We start from the raw sequence: 21,638 nt of genomic DNA on the forward strand, positions 1-21,638 counted from the left end.
TGAAATCGTCTTCCATTGCAATTTCATGTATATCTAAATATGTTTAGATCTTCTCAGTGAAGGGCAACACTTCTGAAATCTCTGTGTAAACAAAGAGTGACGTACACGTGCGAGAGATCACTTCCGGGGCTTTCCGGTGCTTGCGCAGACCGAAGCACCCGTGCCTTCAGATCACTTGGACGTGACTGTGATTACAAGAGATAAAAATGATATAAATACGGTTAGTTTTCTCACACAAACCGCTCGTTTCATTTCTTACACCATGTGTACTTACATTTACGAGTCATTAAATCATGTTTAATTTGGACATCTCTGTGCATGTTCTTTGAGGTGGACCCCATATACCTCCATTATATGACTGACAGACAAGAACGGTTTGACCTAAAAATATCAAAATTGAAAATACTGTGGAAACAAAGACACCTACATCTTGGATGCCCTTGAGGTAAGCTAAAACATATAAAAAATTATTTTCAAAGTGAACTATTCCTTTAAATAACACTGCTAATATTCAGATTGTGAATTGTCTCTGTAAAAAAAAAAAAATAAAAAAAATAGGGAATGCAATTGAAAAGTAGCTCTTACATAATACTGCTAATATTTATTGTGAATTGTCCATGTAGAAAAAAAAAACCTGCGTTTTAAAATGCGCAAGGCGAGATCAAATTTGAAAGTGGCACCAGACCATTTGAAAAAAATCCTTTGTTTGTATATCTCCTGCTAAATATATTATGCTTTATTATTTTACACTGTGCTTTTTAATGTTATAGCCATATTGTGTGAGTGCAGTGAAACAGCTTTGAAACTACACTAACAACTATCGTTCTCCAGCACACCAATAGAGGTAAACTATCAGCTCTGTTAAACACACTTTATTAAGCTATATTTAAACCTAATCTGCAGATTTACACCTCATAAATCAGCACAGAAAAGTCCAGTGACTCCATCAAGACCTGCTAATGGGTCTCTGCCACTGATGTATCCCACAATACTACGACCATCATAATAAAAGCGAGTACAAGTCAAAAAACTTATAAACTGTTTAAAATAGCTCCAAGTATATCTGTTAAATGTGAGACTTCCAATAAAACACATTTCCCAACCATTGAGATGACTTTCACTAAATATGTGTGCCCATTAATATTCAAGCCCGCTATGCATCGCTGATGTCAAATTACACAAATCTCGGTAATGATTCACTCTCTATACCTTATATGCAGTCGTAGACGGCCAGTGCAAATGAAGAAGGCCGGTCAATGATTATCTCGTCCTATTCACCACAAATACACAATCCTCATGTAAGTCCAAACCCAAGTGGAGTCCTAACAGAATGCATAACCTTCATGGTGAAGCGTGGCTCTTATACTTGAGACTGTGCTGGCTGATAGCGCCGCCACTCGTGACCAATTGCCACAGAGAAAGAGAGAGGGAGAAGAGCGATCAACAGTCACAGGGAAATCCTTAGTCATGAAGTCTTACAGTAGTGTCCACAACTTCTCTTCTTCTGTCTATTACCTCCTCCATTTCCCCTAAATGACCTAAATCCTGTGAGCTTCTGTGAGAGAGGAACAAGGGCACTTTATTGTCCCTCATCCCTTTCCTTGTGTCCTCTTCCGTCCCCTCTGAATGTAATGAGTCTGGAGGAGTGTGGTGAATCACTGGTTAGGCTGGGTCAGCAAAACACTCATGTGGACATGCGTGTCAACACACTTCACACGACTACATCTGGTCTACTGTGAGCTATTAGGGAAGTGACTTCATCAAAATTTGATAACTCAAGATCTCACCTACACAAGTTGAAGCATGCAAATACACTTGAACGTCAGATGAATGTCTAATTAATTCGTCAGAGGTTTTAATCCAAAGCGACTTGCTTTCGTGTGTTTTTATAACCTGCTCCTGGAAATTGAATCCATAACCAGGGTGTTGCTAGCATTGTACTCTACCGTGATAGTACATGATGATATTATGATATGGTCTTCAAGTCTTACATGATGATGGTTAAGGCTTCACATACACTACTGTTCACAAGTCGTCATTTAAAAAAAAAAAATGTTTTTGAAAGTCTCTAATGCTCACTAAAGCTGCATTCATTTGATAAATTACATTAATACTTTTGTAGAAAACATGATTCACTTTTTTTCAGGATTCTTATTAAATAGATCAGCCTTTATTTGAAACAGATTACTGACACTTTTTTTTACCAATTTAATGCATCTTTTGTTGAATAAAAGTTTTTTTTTTTTTATACTGCCCCCAAACTTTTGAATGGTAATGTACAAGATGTCGCTTTTTACGATAGAAGCAACATACAATAACCGTTCAATTTAATAATCAAAGTTAATTTTTTGGTAAGTAAAATGTCTAAAATGCAGAAATCCCCATTCACATGTCTAAATTCAGTCAGTCCAATTGAGTCATTTCATTAAGATCATTTGCGTCCTCATGTCAGAACCCATTTTCTTGTGGGATACACAAGGAGTTAATATTAAAATACATAATCAAAACGATTTTGATTGGAAATGTATAATCATTGGCTATTGAAGGGATTAGTATACTTACAAAATAAAATTCTGTCATCATTTTCTCACCCTCATGTTGTTCCAACCCTGTATGGCTTTCTATTTTGAAAAAAAAAGCTTCTTCTCAATACAATAAAAATTAATGGGGTACAATGTTGTTTCGACCCCAACATGCACCAGAAAATAATTACTTTGTGTTCAGCAGAAGAAAGTGTCAGACACGTTTGCAATGACAAGGGGGTGAGTAAATATTCTGGCAAAAATGTGAACCTTGAATGAAGCTTCTGTTCAATGCTAAATTGCAAATGCTTTGGTTATGATCTTTAAGGTTATGAAAAGTCAAATGTAATGGAAGGTGAATTACTAAAACAGCAGTAAACTTAATACAGTAAGAGGTTTTCTAACATTTTAAGATCAAGACAGAAATGTTACATGGTGCTTTCAGAATAAAATAACAGCTGTGAAACTGTCTCCCCCTAGTGGTCATAAAAATAGTCAAACATATTATTTAAGCGGTTTCTATTAAAGGACAAGTACGGTATTTTACACTTAAAGCTGTGTTTTAAGATCGTTTCTGATGAAATAGAACGGTTAAGATTGAAAATTGGACACATTGGCCTGAGAATTTTCAGTTTCTGTGGTAGTACCCCTCCCACCTCTACAATGGTTGCATTGGTGCATTGAAAATTCTCGGGCCAGCAGCATGTGTACATCAAATTTAGGACCTCTTTGATTATAAAGCCCTTTCTATGGCCCTATATTAGGCATAAGATCAATAATAATACTGATAATGAGAGAAAAATAATCAGTGACATGGTTTTAAAGCTGTTATCAAATTTTTTTGGCCTTCAAAACATCCTAAAATGCACATTTGTAGATCAGAGAAATCAAAATTTTCTCAGGCAAACCCTGAACCCCCCCTAACTAACCTACCTCACATTCGGGACAACAGTGATTATAAAACTCTGCCTTTGCATGGTCCTGAAACTGCTTAATAGTGAGCATTAGATCCTAAACTAAAGTGTTGCCTTTTTTTGTTATTATAAAAAAAAAAAAATCATACACTCATTGGGGGCTTAGACCCCCTAAAATGAAAATCCTAGTGACACCCCTGATTTTGGGCCATCAATTTACTAACTCAGCAGCGTGATACAGAGGTCTATCAACCATTACCACCAAAGTAATGAATCACAATCAGACAAAACAAAGACTGATGGAAGGGTGAGTTAAGAGGAAGCGAGATCTTAGTTACAAGAAATGAGTATTGCATTATGCCTGGATAATACCCACCTCTGCTTTAGGTCATGTGAACTTACAAAAAATAGATGTCTGCATTATGGGGTTCTTTGACATTTAGAATGACATTGGAGGACGAAATTATTGACATAAGGTCAAAAAAGGTCTCATATTTTGTTATAGATAGCTTAATCGCCAGTATACCATTGGTTCTCTATAGACCAGAATTATTATAATGAAAAATTTAAATGTGCTACATTTACTAAAAGCTGTATATATTTTTTACAATTGTATTCAGCAAGGATACATAAAATGTAACAAAAGAGACAGCTAAATCATTTATAACTTTACACAATATTTCTGTTCCAAATAATTGCTGAGCTTTTGAACTTTCCATCAAATAATCTTGAAAAAAAAATGTATTAAGGTTTCCACAAAACTATCAAACGGCACAACTGAAATGTTTATTGTGCATCAAACAGTATTTGAATGATTTCTGAAGGATCATGTGACACTGAAGACTGGAGTAATGGCAGCAGAAAACTTCACTTTGCCATCACAGGAATACATTTTAAAACTGGTAAAATACTACATTGTTTATTTATCTGCCAAACATTTGGGAAAAACTGAAAATAAAATGGCAAGTGTTTTTATTTTTTATTTTCACTGCTTCTCATTACCCATAACAATCAGCCAACCGTAGAGAACCACAGTTACAGTATATACCGTATCAATGACATTATTCCAGTCTGCCAGAAATGTTTTGCAATTGTATGTGCAATACTTTCTAAAGGTTAAACAAGCATGCAAATAAAATTAATTACATGCAAATAAGACTGCTATAAAACAAAGTTACCAAAATAACAAAGAGACAGCAGAAAGTCTGTGGCCATTTATGGTTTTGATGGCAAACTAATGTAAAACTGCCATCACAGCTCAGCAACAGGGCCAGACAGGGCTAACCCCACATAAGTCAATTTTTAACCATTTTTAAAAATACATACATTTGAACTTTTATTAACTCCTGTTTATTTGTAATCACTTTAAATAGCTCCATTTGGCTGCTTTTATACCCAAGCAGTGCTGTTTTTCTGAACATCAACACATTTTACACAACAGTTCAATAAACAAGTTGAGTAACTTTCATATCAGACACCTACAGTCTGTTTTTGCTCACACTTAACAAAGCCATAGCAGATCAGCTGCGTCTCTGAGCAACAAGCTGTTCCCTTCCTGAATGAATCAGCGCATTTGAACGAATCAGTAGAGTAAATGATTCAATGACCCATTCATAAACACATACTGAATTCGACGGAATCACATACTATTCTTACCATTAAATAAAAAAGTAGTATGCTAGTCTGCTGTTCAGAATCCGAATTCAGTCACAGTCATTTGCTCCATTCCTGAAAGAACATTTTTAACGAATCGGTTAAATAAATGATTTAATTCACTGCTGCCTCCAACTTTTGCTGCCTCCAACCAGAGGTTTTGTTGAACAGAATATTTTTTTTTTTAATTATTTCAATCATTTCATATTTCTACATTTTTAAAAAATGTATATATTTCAAATATCAATCTCATATTGTCATTGTAATTGCAGTGTAAATGTATTCATGTCTTGCCTTCTTAGCTGCTTTTAAAATCTAAATCTAAATGCGACTTCAGATGCAGCTTCTGTGCCACTTTTGTTGATACTGATCTCATTTGATTTGGTAATAGCCCTATTTTGTCTTTTTATTCCTGTTTATAACTAAATTTATTGATTACATTTAAGAATGAAAGATATGACAAAAAAATTATAAAAATAATTCTTGTAGTAGTTTTGATATCTTCTCGCTACTGAGAGCACCTCCTGTATTATATTGTATTGTAATGGCTATTTAGTATTACCTCTAAACTTTGACTGGGCAAGACATGTTAATTGTTATAGGAACTTCAAAGCAAAGGCCTAGTTTACTTATGCTACTCTATAATGATGTTGTTCCAGTTGAGGTCATTTGTAGAGCCTGAACTGTGACTAAAGCCCAGGGGCCCACAGCCCCCGATATACTTCAAAATCGAAGAACGAACTGAACTGATGTGATGTAATTTCGAACAAAATCAGGGCGAAAGGAATTTCATGTGGAGTTTTGGGAGTTTGAAACAAACTGAAACTTTCTGGAAAAGTTTGCTACGGCTGGTAAAACACCTTCGTGCTACGATTGGTCGTTGGCGATTATACGTGTGCGTGGAGACTGCGCCTTCTTTCACATGGAAATATTTTATGATTTCTTTCTCCTGTTTAGTCAGTCGAGGGTAGACATCTGATGTACACTGTTTTTCATGTTAAATACGGTAAACCGGCTTGATTTTAAGCAATCTTTTGTATAAATTGTTCAATAAATAAGCATTATATGACATCACAAGGGTGCCAAATTGCAGAGCTGGTGCAAACATATCTATGACGTTGCTATGATCAGATTCTTTTCTTACACTTTATTAAAATGCTAGTGGTTTTCTCAATTTTGTTGTCCATTTATTTTGTTATTGAGAGGAAATAACAATGTGCAGCACATATTAACATTCATCTAAACTTCGCTCTCAGTAGAGTGGGTGGTGTCGGATGTTTTGTTTGTGAACTTAGTTTTACCGCTAAGAAAAGAACGGAAAAGAACTTTGCCGTGAGTATCAGGCCTTAAATTAGTAGTTCACTTTAAAAAAAAAATTGCTGTTAATTTACTCACCCCTATGTCATCCAAGATATCCATGTCTTTCTTCAATCGAAAAGAAATTAAGGTTTTTGATGAAAACATTCCAGGATTTTTCTACATATAATGCACTTTTCTGGTAACCAAAAAACAGTTGAAGGTCAGTCAAAAAACAGTTGAAGGTCCAAAAGATAGTTTCAGTGCAAACGGCAAACTGTTCAAAGGGCTTTAAACGATTCCAGACGACGAATGAGGGTCTTATCAAGTGAAACGATCGCTCATTAAAAAAAATAATAACCAAGTTTTAGTTTTATAAGCTCAAATGGTCGCCTTGCTTTGTTCTGTGATGCACGTTCGTGACTCTCCTGTTCGAACTCATTTATCAAAATGAACAAGTCTTTTTTTCATGTCATTTGATTTATTCAACGAACGAAATGAAAGAATTGACTCGGAAAAATATTCGTTCATTTTCAGTTCGAACAGGAGAGTCATGAACGTGCATCACAGAACAGAGCAAGGCGACCATTTGAGCTTATAAAACTTAAAACTTTTTTTTTTTAATAAGTGATCGTTTCACTTGATAAGACCCTTATTCATTCTCCAGAATCGTTTAAAGCCCTTTGAACAGTTTGCACTGAAACTGTCTTTTGGACCTTCAACCGTTTGTCCATTATATGGAGAAAAATCCTGGAATGTTTTCATCAAAAACCTTCATTTCTTTTCGACTGAAGAAAGAAAGACATGGACAGCTTGGATGACATGGGGGTGAGTAAATTATCAGCGAAAGTTTTTTTTTTTTAAAGTGAACTACTCCTTTTTAGTCCTGTCCTGGTCAGCAATGTCAGTTTATTTTCAAATGCATTTAATTATTCTAAATTTGATTCTTAACATTAATATATATATATATACCCCACATCACCTTTAAGCTTCACTGTCTCTTCCTTTCTCAGTGGGCTTTTGTAATCAAAGCTCAGTTTTTTCTATGGCTTTGTTTGGAAGGTGCATGATGGGAAATAAAAGGCTGGACATGCATTTCCATTCACGTGCTGTGACCTCTGCAGAGTACTAAAACCACCGGTGACCTTTCCTCTAAAAAGACCTCGCTAGGGGGCTTTTTTTAAATGATAAACAGACTGAAAGAGTTACGCAGATGCAAACTGTAGCAAAAGCGGTTTAAATGGCTTGTTGACATTCAGCATGAGAGACAAGACCAGCCTTGTGCGGACACACTGAGGCAGTTTAATAAACTAAATACAGACAACAATGTATTTATTTACAGTAGTATTTGGGCCATGGAAGGAGTGTTAGAAACAAATCTGCATTTCATTGGTCTGAACAGCTGCGGGCCTGTTACAATGATCCAGCTCCTGTGTAGGAGGCCATGTTTATGACCAAGGAACTGTTGTGTTCCTGACAATAGCCTATGGAAAGGAGGATATTTCTAGACCCTGACTATGTCTAAACCAGCTGGTCAGGCATTTCTATTATTTTCCCTCAGTTTATCTGATCAGGAGGAAACTAAAAACTTGTGCATTTTGCAAAGACATTAAAATCTATGAGGATCCCAAAGTTACATATTCACGGTCTGCTTGTGGAATGTTTTTGTAATAATGTAGGTGTTATTTTAGCCAGACTGAAAATAGAGTCTTGAACATTTTGAATTTTTCCAATATTTTATTTTACTGGAACTCTGTGAATTTGGTGGCACTTTCTATATGAACCCCCCCAATCTAAGAAAAAAGCAAACAATAAATATTATATAATAATATATATTATATTTCGGTCTTTTTCAGTCATCAAGTGTGACAAATTGTTGGTGAGGGCTTAAACAAGAATGCTTGGAGATCAGCCAACAGGCTCTTTGGGAGATATGTTGTGAGATTAAGAGCGTTGGTAGCGGTAGAACACTGTTTGCGATTGTCAATGTTGCTTATTCTGCATTACAACGCAGGATCCACCTCCCCCACTCAAAACTAGCAGCATTTACGTGACAGTATGGCAACTATGCCCGGCTTTGGCCTATCTGGCATGTGTGTGGTGAGAGAAAGGTTGAGAAAGAGAGACGGGATGCTTTAGGACCTTAGTCAGAGGGTAAAGAAAGCTACCATGTCCATGTTTAGCTGTGTGAGATTTACAGGCCAGAGTGATGAAATAAACATTGTGCACGCTGTGAGACAATATGGGAATGAGAACAAACGAATGTCATTTCATTTGTGTTCATTATTATACAATATGGTAACTCAGTGCCAGCGGAGGACAACTGTGCAGATAATGCCAATTAGACTAAACAGCACAATGTCATCATTATAGCTTATTTTGGTCAGAGGCTCAAACAGTTTGTTTTAATTGCATAAATCAGATTGGAACTGGAGATTACCCAACACTTCCCATGTTTGTACGCAATGAGACGCGTGAGAATAGAGCTGTGGTCCCTCATTGTCAAAGGCCCCAAATAAATAAATAAATAAATAAAAATTCAATATTACAGAAACTGTCTCAAAATATTAAAATACGTATATTTTTAATAAATTAAATATTGAATATTAAAATAATTATAATTAATATTATTCCAGGGGCCAGTTGCATAAACATAGCCATTATGACAAGTATCTTAAAGGGGTCATATAATGGTACTTTTACAAGTTGATTGTTACTGAAATGCGTGTTGGCAGTGCCTGTACACAACCATCATATAATGATAAAAATCCATCCAGAGTTTTTGTTTTAATCTCCTTATATGTTTTCTTTATCTTAAATTGAGCCGTTACTTTTTGTGTCGTCAATAACCGGTGACTGCACCCAGTGTCGTCGCAGGTGGGGTGCGAAGCTCTTTGCGAACTTGAAATGCGAGCTCTGTGCGAACATGTCCTTGCACAGAGCGAGGCTGAAGCTCAGCTTCACGGCTGAGACAGGAATAGACTTAACTTAAATATTTTACTCTTAAACACACAAGGCACGTCCACTTTAAAAAAAAAAAAATATATTAAACAAACCTGATCAAGACTAGAGCAGAAACGAAATTAAGTGCATAGGCTAACTGAAAAATAAAGGATAGGCTTAATACAAATACATTACAATTGCGCAATACCGTCGAAATGCATCTGCAGTTCAAAACGATTATTACTAATTGGCATATTAGCAGAATTGCGAGGCCCTGTACGGTTGCACAGTTAGCACAGCCCTAGCGACGGCTCTGACTGCACCTCCAGAAGAAGTAAGTGTAAAGTTTTATTAACCTTTATATTAATCTTTGCAAATCGCGAAAAATGTTGTTCATGACCATTAACTGTAACATCAATCTGTAAACTAACTAACATATACGTCAGTAAACGCATAGCGTTCGGATCTCACTACTCGACCCTGCCAGTATGTACAAAAATAGATCAAAGTGGCATTATGTTAACCAACCATTCAGAAACGTCCTGTTCGAGCCTTAATTGTCGAACTTCTTTGCGGCCATAATCTTGTTCCGAGTCCGACTACAGTTTAAATTGATACAGTTGCACAGATGTGTCCTCAGCAAGGTTATAATCGTTAACGAAAACTAACGAAAAAACGAAAACTAGATGGGAAAAAACATTGTCGTTAACTGAAATAAAAATAAAAACGAGCCATTACAAAAAAACTATAACTAACTAAAACTGTAATGTGTGTTTGCAAAACTAACTAAAATAAAATAAAATTATAGAGCAAATGTCCTTAGTTTTCGTCTTTCACACTATTTAAAACACGCAGTGTATTCGTTGCATTTCATTTCCCTGTAACGCTCTCTCCCTCCGTCTCTCTCTCAAATGCACGCACACACACAGCCCCTCCCCTCCGTGCAATGCACACCGCGTCTCTATGAAAACGAGGGTTCGATCAATGTTAAAAGCAAGTTCGCGAAAGGTTGGTATCTCATGATAAATCACACATTAAAAGGTAGTGTAAAAATATGTTAAATTCTTAATACAATTCTGTAAGTGTGTTAATGTCAACCCGAGAAGCGATTAAGCCTTCGTTAGAAAGTTACTGACTTAGTTGCAATTTTGAGGTAAAATGCTGCTGGGCATGGCCGTGGTGGCTAACCAGTCCGGACCTCGGCCATTTTTTTTTACATTCAAAAATGGAATGGCATGATTGAATGATTATGTGAATGATTAATTAGCCATGTTTAGACCACCTGTGTGTTTGCAATTCATGTTGCAGCGAGAAGCTAGCGCAGTGAAGGGGGCTTGAGAACGCATTGTGAATGAGGGCGCTAGTGTAGCCTCTGTGTTGCCAGATCCACCTAATCGAATGGTGCGGTAATCTTCTGGACCTGTTTTTCGGATTTTTTGTGACACTTTAGGAAGTTATTATAGTGGAAAGTTGCATGTTAGTGTTAGTGATATATTAATCTTATTTCCAAAACACAAGCTTTGAAGTAATTTCGAATTGTTATTATATTATTTGCTTGTTTTTCGTAGCAATATCTGGCAACATTTTACTGTCTGCGTTAATAAAAAAAGCTTATAGACGAACTGCAATTGCATAAGGCAACCACACCAAACGCAATGATCATTGTGATTATCTGTAAAAACAATAGTATAAAACAGATCTGTATGTTACAGAATAAAATTTGCCAAAATAACCTTACTGGCCAGCTGGAAGACAGCTCATGCTTTGTTAAAGTTTCACATAGTCATCATAAATGCAATAATTAAAGTAGTGTTTCTCAACTAGCAATCTATTCAACTAGCAATTTATTTAGACCTACTTTTCTTTTTTCCTACTTTGCACAAAACTCTCCAGAAAGTGCCATTTAATAGTTAATATATAATATACAATATATAATATATATATATATATATATATAGTATATATATATATATATATATATATATATATATATATATATGGTAAATTCCTTTAAAAAATCCCTTCATGTCCATGGGGAAATGTGGGTCCAATAGCCTAACCATTATTATATTACTAATTATTGTGAGGTAATTATTAACCATTATTACCTCACTAGTTTTCAGACCCTGGTTGCAGCCTTGCTGCTTGGTTGTCGGTGTCAAAACTCTATAAGCTGTGATTCAAATATTAAATAATGTTATGTCATTATTTTACTCTTACACTGACTGTTTGCTGCTTCAGTCCAGATTAGTGTTGTATAGGGTAAATTTAGTATAAGGTGTGGAAATTGTAAAGCTGTGGGATTTTTTTATAGAAGATATCTAGATTGTTACGGTAAAGGATTTTCACATTGTAGGCTTCATTTTATGTACTGGTTTTAATGTTGAAAAGATATTTCTAAAATTGTATGATGTTTTTGTTGAGTTATTACACAATTCTTTTTCTGACCTTTTTCAACCTTGCCCCTGATAAATAACCCAAACTACAAAAAAAAGACTAAAACTAACACTAAAACTAATAAAAACTAAACTAAAACTAAGCATTTTCAAAAAATAGAAACTAAACTAAACTAGCAAACCCACTTTTAAAACTAATTAAAACTAAACTGAATTTGAAAACAAAAATTCAAAACGAAATAAAAATAAAAACTAATGAAAAATGCAAAACTATTATAACCTTGGTCCTCAGAGACTACTGCTGCCATTCTTTCTCCAAAATATCCCTCAGCTGTTGGCAAGGCAACACTTCATTGTATTAAAATGCCCCGGAGAACAGAGGGGCGGAGTGAGCAAAGCTCATTATCATTTAAAGGAATATGCACTGAAACGGTGTGCTGAAAACAGAGCTGTTTTTGACCAGGTAAAATGAGTGTTTTCTTATGATACTAATAAGAATTTTTTATGAAAGTATATTAAAAAGTTTTTATTTAGACCCTAAACATTCATATTAACTTAAGTAAAAAAATGGCATTATATGACTCCTTTAAGACTTAGTCTGACCAACTAGCAGTTAGTTAGGGGTATCAGTCTTGCTTTTTGGTATCAAATTAGACCAATCTATGAACAGTTATAAAAAATAAAAATAAAATAAAAATCTGGTTAATAATAATAATAATAATAATTAAAAACACATTAATTAAAATGTTTTAGCTTATTTAAAATAATCTTGATGCTCCCTATTCAGTTCGGACGCCTGGTTAAGAACCATCATCTGCCAAGATTTGCACAATAATATACTGAAATCACTGACCTTTTAAAAGCTTGAACTACAATAGAAGTAAATATGTGTCATGCGCCTCCTTTAATGACCATATTATCATCCTAAAGAGGTTGAAATTTAAATTAAACCATGTACTAATACTGCTACAGATTCCTTTACGGTGTCTCAGCTTACGTGCTACGTGACATTTCATCTCACGAAAATAATTTTTGTATTTTAGCGATAACAGTGTGTGTTTTCAGAGGGATAGGAGACTGACTGGAAAAACTGTAGAGCAACAACAACAACAACGAGATCATAGTTCTGCTGGGTAGACATTATAGAAACTTAAAATACATTCATATCACTGTTGCTCTCGTAAATGTCCCACAGCAAGAGTATGGGATCGTCTGAGCCTAACATAATTCTGTACTGTGCTTTCTGGCCTTCACTTTCCTCAGAACACTGTGAACACCACATTACTTTTTCCATCCTCCCCATGTACACTTTAATTATCTTTGATTTGTATCTTGAATACTAAAAGACTACAAGACTCTCCAAGAAGAGAACATGCATCACATTATCTTCACTCCCTGATAATGCATACAATGAAGATGAGTCTGAAGTTAAACAGGATATTGCGCTTCTGTATACATAAGAACAGGACCGCCTGGTCGGGTTTCAGGTTGGATTGCATGGCAACAGCTTCCAAGAGGTTGGTTTAGCATTTTAATTATAACATTAAAGTTTAGAATATGTTTAAAATGGATCCTTAAAAATTAACATTGTGTTGTTCCAAACCTATATGACTTTATTTTTTTAGTCTTTGTTCAGAAACAAACTGCTTTTGTCCATACAATGAAAGTCAGTGTGGTCCAAAACAACAGTGGACCCAATTAACCTTTTATTTTCACGGACAAAAGTAACATTAAGACATTTTTCAATATACTGTATATATATATATATATATATATATATATATATATATTAGGGGTGGCACGGTACATGAAAAAACACCCGAACCGTTCGGTTCGCTTGTCTCGGTTCGGAGCGCGTGTGCGTCTCACGGTTCGACGCATGCGCAATGTAACCTCGTGCCCGTATGTGACGTGTTTTCTTTTCGCGCGACATAAACTTGTTCGACTTGGACCGGCGCTGCACAGAGCGACCGGTGAATAACATCAATCTAGCGCAAGTCGGCTCCGTATGCATTCATCACTTTCGCGGTATTTGATGTCATTACCGATCGCTCTGTGCAGCGCCGGTTCAAGTTAATAAACAAGCCAGTTAAAGTGGAGTATGGAGCGCTGCAGGTCACGGCACGCGGAGAAATGGCAAGTGGGAGAGATGAGGGAGTTGGAGGATGCGCCAGCGTCGTATAAGTCTATGGTATAAGTCCGGTGTGTGGGAACATTTTGGATTTCATGTTATGATATTTTAATTTAACTACAGTGGCACTTTATGTATAGATAAGAGCTTCAGTCATACGTTTCCAAACCCTGCACTTTAATTTTAAGTGGAAAAAAGTACCCTCACATTTTGGGAATAGAAGCATTGTTGATACTGTTTTTGTGTTGAGGTTGAACTTAAATTTCACTTTATGTTTATGGCCTTTGCTATTGCTATAGCTTAATTATCTATAGGCAATGAGGTTTCATGTATATTGACATTTAAAAGACAGTGTTTTAAGAGTTGCTCTCTTTTTCTTTTAAAAGATAGAATTTTGGTAAGAGCTACAAAAGTTAGCAGTTGATACATGAAAGTTAATTTCTTTGTGTAAATAAGATTTATGTGATAAAAATGCACAAGTTCTTGTATGATAGTGATACACATTCTCCTTTTTTTGCCAAATAAACAAAAAGCATGTCAATTTCTTCTCTCTTGCTGTATCTAAATCTCACCTAGCTTTCCTCTGAGATAGTCCCAAAATGTGCTTAAAGTCAAAGAGTCAAATTCAGTTTGTGCATGATTGCATGAATATAATATTTTTTTTTTTAATACTGCATCCTAAAGTGTGGATAATTAAGCTATATATCACATGCTGAAGTACATTTCTGGAGTGTTAAAGATTAAAAGAAAAAATAACAAGAACCGTACAGAACCGAAAACCGTGACCCTAAAACCGTGATACAAACCGAACCGTGGGTTTTGTGAACCGTGCCACCCCTAATATATATATATATATATATATATATATACTGTGTGTGTGTATATATATATATATATATATATATATATATATACTGTGTGTGTGTGTGTATATATATATATATATATATATATATATATATATATATAAAAAATGTGTGTGTGTGTATATGTGTGTGTGTGTGTGTGTGTGTGTGTGTGTGTGTGTGTGTATATACATATATATATATATATATATATATATATATATATATTATTATTATTATTTATTTATTTATTTTCTGTGTGTGTTTGACAGAAGAAAGAAATAAAAAATCATCTAGAGGTGCGTTTCCCGGAAGCATTTTTAGCTGTTAGTTCCAATGTTATCAACATAGTTAAACTATTTGGCATTTTCCCAAAACCATAGTTACAAACAACACAAACTTACATGGTTGGAACTACAACTCTCAACCTGTGGTTAGAAGCATAGTTTATTGTTAAACTACATGGTACTAGCACAATAAGAAAGCTAGCTCTCAATATATTATACTTCATTCGATTTAAATATAAAATATCTCAGAAAAGCGAGTACACCCCAAACATTTTAATATACCTTCTCAAGGGACAATACAAATAGAAATAACTACTATACTAAAAAAAATACTATAGAAAATACTATAGAAATTAAACTTGGATATATTTTAGAGTAGTCAATGGTAGGCTTGGATAGCAGTATATATTTACTGTCCTCTGAATATAACTCAACATACAGCCATTATTGTCAAAATAGGCTACAAAAGTGGAGTACACCCTAATTTAACATGTCAAAACTGTGTCCAAAGTGTCAATATTTTGTGTGAGCACCATTGTTATCTAGCATTGCCTTAATCCTCCTATGCATGGATTTCACTAGAGCTGCACAGGCTGTTGCTGGGATCCTCTTCCACTCCTACATAATGACATCACAGAGCTGCTGGATGTTAGACATATGGCACTTCTCCACTTTCCGCTTGAGGATGCCCCACAGGTGCTCAATAGGGTTCAGGTCTGGAAAAACACTTGGTCACTCCATCACCTTCACGTTCAGCTTCCTCAACAAGGCAGTTGTCATCTTGGCGGTGTGTTTGGGGTCGTTTATCATGCCGTTCAGCACAGTTTCTGAAGGGAGAGCATCATGTTCTGCTTCAGAATGTTGCAGTACATATTGGATTCCATGTTTTTGTCAATAAAGCTCAGCTCCCCAGTACCAGCAGTACTCATGCAGCCCCAGACCATGATGCTACCACCACCATGCTTGACTGTAGGCAAGACACAGTGTTCTTGGTACTTCTCACCAGGGCATCGCCACATATGCTAAACACCAACCGAGCCAAACAAGTTTATATTAGTCTCATCAGGCCACAGGATATGGTTCCAGTACTTCATCCTCTTGGACAGGTTGCTTTCAGCAAACTGTTTGTGGGCTTTCTTGTGGGCAAGCTTCAAGCTTCTTCCTTCTGGGACAACGACCATGCAAACCGACTCGTTGCAGTGTATGGTCTGAGTTCTGACAAGCTGACCTTCCACTTCTGCAACCTCTAAAGCAACGCTGGCAACACTCATGCGTCTGTTTTTTGAAGCCAGCTTCTTTGACTCAACTTCTTTGATTGACCCTTGCGAGGCCTGTTCCAAGTGAAGCCCGTCTTGGAAAACCTCTGTATGACCCTGGCCTGTACTGCATCTCAGTTTCATTAGAGAGTTATTTGCCATGAGGTGCCATGTTAAACATCCAGTGGTCAGTATGAGAGAATTGTACTCAAAGCACAAATTTTAACTGCTCTAATACAAGGTATACAATTTTGTGGCCTGTCAAGCAGACTAAAACATGAAAAAGAATAGGATAACCATAGGCTTTGGTTAAACAACGTACAGCTACTATCACTTAGGGTGTACTCATTTTTGTTGCCATCTATTTTGACTTGAATCATGGCTGTATGTTGAGGAGTTATTTTCAGAGGACAGCAAATATATACTCCTATATAAGCAGGACATCGACTACTCTAAAATATATCCAAGTTTCATTTCTATAGTATTGTCCCTTGAGAAGATATACTAAAATGTTTGCTGAAATGTGAGGTGGTGTACTTACTTTTGAGATACCATGCATATACATTTTAAGCTATAGCTATATTTTACTGGCACATAATGAGTACTTGACTGTTTTTCTTCCATGCATGTTACAGCAGCAGTTGACCAGTTTTTTTTACACGTTTTTTTTTTTTTTTACTTTTTACTCCTGTTTACAGCAGTTATTACTCCTCCACCTGAGTGTGACAGTCCTATATTGTTTAACTAATGTGTTTCAAACCACAGCACAGATGTAGAAACTGTTTCAGAAACATGTTACTTATGACTACATGTTAGTCATAACTGTTTTTTTTTTTTTACTGTAGTATGGTAGATGATAAACAAGTAACGGACATCATTGAAGGTGAAACACACCCCAAGTTTGGAATGTCATGAGGGCAAGTAAAAGATGACAATGTTCATTTTTGGGTGACCAAGCCGTTTAAGACCACTACTAACTAACTGCTTTGCAAACAGCCTCTTTTTTCATGGATCATTTTATAATTTTGCAGAGTCATGTTATTAAAAATTGTTTAAGTAGACAAGCAGAATGAGTGTGTGATCCATTTTGAGTTTTCAGTTTTGCTAAGTTACAAATCTCTGCCCATGCCAAACCTAGAGGCTTGCTATTTGTCTGCGCTGCAAATTAATTTGTAAAAGTTTTCAAACACTTGAATCCAATGAAATACACATATGGACATTTCTTTGCATCTGGAAGTCCTTCAGGCTCATGTCATCAGAGAAGGAACGCCATGATGAACCCTTTTCACATTTCCGGGTGAAAGAGGAAGTCGCCATAGTAAATAAGAGACTACATGAAATATATTTTGTGTTCCCATTTGCTCAAATAGAAAAAGAAAAACTCCACAATAGTATTTTCACAACTTTCAAAAAGAGAGATTGATAACGGCATTCAAAAGAGAGACATACGCCTATTTAACCATCACTCCCACTATTAGAAACACCCTCACAACAGCGTTAACTAGTTCTTGAAATTTGATGCAAATGTAGTTAGAGCCAGACCGATACATCGGCAGACCGATATTATCGGCCGATATTGGGCATTTTCCAAACTATCGGTATCGGCAGTTATAATGGCCGATAAATGAATATTTCAGAAATAAAATAAAAACGGACAAAACACGCTTCAACCATGTCATGAGTGTTGGAGTTGTATAGTTTGTCCACCAGAGGGCATTCTACACCGTCCCTGTTGGTAACACTCATTAAGTTGGTCACGAGACATAAATTGCTTGAATAACAATTAAAAGAACATCCCCATCAGTTCTCTTAACTCAAATAAGCATGACAAAATTTGTGACTATCATGTCTAGTTTAAAATAAATAAATAAATAACATATCAGCCGACATATCGGAATATCGGATTTTAAAACCCCAAAATATTTGTATCGGTATCGGCCTTCAAAATCCTTTATCGGTCGGGCTCTAAGGGGAATCTAATACAAAGTATAGTGTTATAAATGAAAATGCACATACATATTTCTAAAAATAAAAATGCAACAATTACGATGAATTTATGAATGTTTAAAACGCATCATCACACTCTGTGAAAAGGGTCCATTCCAGAGGGGGAGCAGATGTTCACATTTTGACTAAAGATTACAAAGACAAACAATTTTGCCTGTGGATTACCTTGCACTTAGTAATGTGAGCTCGCAAATAGGGTCCATTTTGATTCCAGGCAGAATTTTAGGCTAAGATTCATCGCAAAAGACAGGAAATCGTGGCCATGTCATGCTAATCTGACCAAGACTGCAGATTATTCAAAAGCAAAGATTTCTTTTAAAATTCCTGAAAATGTTCTCAGACAGCTAAACCAAAATCTGTGCACCGGACTTTAGAAACAGAACAGTGAGCTGTATTGTCCATCGTACATTCTACTTTCTCAGTCAGTAATGCCTCCGTCACTGTTGAGAACAGCTGTTGCATTAAATGGCCCACTGCTCTTTCTCTCTCCACGCTCCATCAGCTTCAAGTATCGCCTCAGAGTAGCATTGTGAAAACAAGCAGAGAGGAACAAAATTTGGTTTCACATTTAGAGGAAAGGGTTATTATGGCGCATGATTTGGTGCAAGAGCTGACTTAAAAAAAAAAAGGCTTTTTGAAGTGCTGGCCAGAACATAGGGCGTTAGTTGTTCAACCAAATAATAAAATTACAATTAAATCAAATGATGACACTACCCTTTTGACTTATGTCACAGCCTGTACATGAAAAAAGGGAAGGAATTTAATACACTGTTCATTGTGTACACCAACAAAAAGTTCTCATTTTAAGTCAAGACGACAGGGTCATGTCTAGATTTAACACAAGCGTAGTTTATGTTCAACTAAAATGCTTGACTCAAAGGCAGTGTAATGGAAACAAAGAAACAGCAAGCCAACCCAAATACCCAAATCCACAGTAACACGTGTTTACCGTTGTCCTCTCTGCTGGGTGTTTGTGTGTCCACAGGTGTGTGGGAGAGGAGTGTTCTGGAGTTACCTTTCTTACTGTATTCCTCTCTGTGTATATCTGATTCGAGTCACTCAAATGCATCAAAACAAACGCATAACTGCCGCCTAATGCCATGACATTGTTGGGATGATATGCATCGGTCAAACGTGTCGGCGCGTGTGTTGGACAAGGCTGTGGTGCCACACCTGCGACAAGACTGTGTGTTTATCACTTACCATCAGAGAGAGAGGATAGATAAAGCCTTCAGCTTTTTGCCGCTCTCTGATATGACCTGCGGGTGAACTTGATTTTCTGGCACGTCAGAAAATGTCTCCTATGGATGATTCAACTGAACTACAAGAAGCAGCGGAGGGAACGTTTTGACAGGCCCGCTCAATTTAATGAGAAACGCAAGAGCCGGAGGCTGACATTTTTTCACTTGTGTGAAAGTCAACAAAATCAAAGAGAAAAATAACTTACCGAACCAGTTAAACGCAACCGTCCTGTCATGTTTAATGTCAAGTATTTTTTTGGGACAAAAGTTCTTTAAAAGATGCATTTGATTCAAATTTCGATCCGCTGAAAAACTAAAAGAAAAACTATATATATTTCTCACAGCCTCACTTTTTATTTGAGAAAAAAATGAAATATGCAGTCAACATTACTTGAATGTTTTAATTGTCCTTAGTGAAGGTTTGTGTATGATGGCAGGAGGACACAATTATAAACAAACAAGGGATAGCCTTGATACTATCAGTTTCACTGAGGCAAAAACTTTCATACATTCTTCACTTTTTCGCTTAACTAAATCTGAATACTGGATTATACTAGTGTGGGTTATCTGATACTTGAACCAAACCAACTCTATCATAAAAACACCTAGCTACAACAACTCTCAAGCAGATTATAATGACATTGTGGTTGGGATTAGTGACAGAATGACTGTTCACTACACAGTGATTATGTCACCATATTGAAAAGTAAGACCATCATTGACTACATTCACATGCACAAGACAATTCTGATTAATATTGGAATATATGAATTACGACTATATTAATATTCATAAATAAAAAAAATGCAAAATCATTTTATTGTGAGTAGCCTACATTTATTCAGAATATATTCGTTTTCGTAAGAAATGCTTAATGACACTAAATGGCGCTTAATCCGACAACTTGCATGGATGCGCATGAACATATGCGTTCTCTGATATAGATAATATATAGCCATACTGAAAGTGTCATGCAGAGTTAGACTAGGAAGTAAACCCAGATGCATTGCTTATGCTGCCTATAAATAACTTGAGCGCTATATTTGTACATTATGTGTAAATAGCTTAAACTTTTATAGGGGACGCATATGTGGTGGTTTGCGCACGCTGCGCTATTCGCATTACATAAGACGCTGTTTATACATATAGATATCAGTAGCCTGTGTGGCTCTGTGCCAACAATAAGCACACACAACTTGCAATAACCATACGTTATGTCAATATATAGAGAATTGACCTAGTGAACAGCATCGAAAATAAATATATAGGTACAATAACAACAATAAAGACGTCACGGAACAACTTGAATTGATGGCATAGCTAGTCATTTCAAGCATTACTAAGTTATGAATATACAGTTTGAGTCAATTTTCGCTCCACCAAAAGTCAATGACTTTCAAAAATCGAAAAGCATACGCAGCAACTGCGTTTCTACCAATTGTTAAAAGGTAAAATATGTATGTAAACAATGTCGCAATGGAATAAGCTTTAAATGAATGCAACTCAAGCAGAGGCAGACTTATTTAGACAAGAGTGGAGCGCAATGGGCTGTATCACTTACCCGCTGAAGGTCAGAAAGTACAAAGTTAGGACGTAACTTAGTTTTTTGGAAAGAAGTGGCAGTTGTGCAGTCTTCAACTCAACTTGGTATCAGTTCCTTCTACATTCGTATGGAAGCGAAACTGCGAAGCAGCACCGTTTACAACTTCTCGATAATTTCTCACTCTCTCCCCTGTGTGATGTGCGATTTGTTTTCTCACTGCGCTGTGTATGTGATGTGACAGCGCTGTACACCAGTCACCTGTAGGCGCTTGTGACAGCCGCATCCACCAATCACAGCGCGAACCGTGCATTGTGGGAAATGTTGTTCAATTCGGACAATGTTAAAGGATGACTGTAAACATAACCCCGCGTGTGTGTATTTATTATGTAGACCTTTGGCAGTGCCAAACTAATTTCATACAAGAAATTATATTCACTTTCTACACACGTTTATGAGCATTTTTTTTATTTCATGGCATTACACCTTACTTTTATATAACTCTGTGGTGAAAACCAAGTCTTTAATGTTGTTTATATGCCTATACCTATGATATTTTAAATTATGCTTTAAGACAAACACCATTGCAGAGTATTTTCTCCTTAGG

The 21,638-nt window shown here is 36.1% G+C and overlaps 1 protein-coding gene across 4 annotated transcripts in view; it reads right to left on the bottom strand.

The window, feature by feature from the left end:
• Nucleotides 1-21,420, bottom strand: part of tfeb (transcription factor EB) — a 45,657-nt gene extending 24,237 nt beyond the window's left edge. For 2 of the 4 annotated variants that reach the window (XM_089125312.1, XM_039673473.2), the window contains exon 1: nucleotides 21,053-21,420. The gene's annotated coding sequence lies outside the window, so the exon portion shown is untranslated. Of the gene's footprint in view, nucleotides 1-1,209; nucleotides 1,811-21,052 lie in introns of those variants that run through there. The other 2 variants (XM_039673471.2, XM_039673472.2) reach the window with 2 other exon arrangements.
• Between the last annotated feature and the right edge of the window lie 218 nt (nucleotides 21,421-21,638).

Source organism: Pimephales promelas, chromosome 21 (assembly GCF_988280905.1).
Source record: "Pimephales promelas chromosome 21, fPimPro1.hap1.1, whole genome shotgun sequence".
Classification (NCBI taxonomy): domain Eukaryota; kingdom Metazoa; phylum Chordata; class Actinopteri; order Cypriniformes; family Leuciscidae; genus Pimephales; species Pimephales promelas.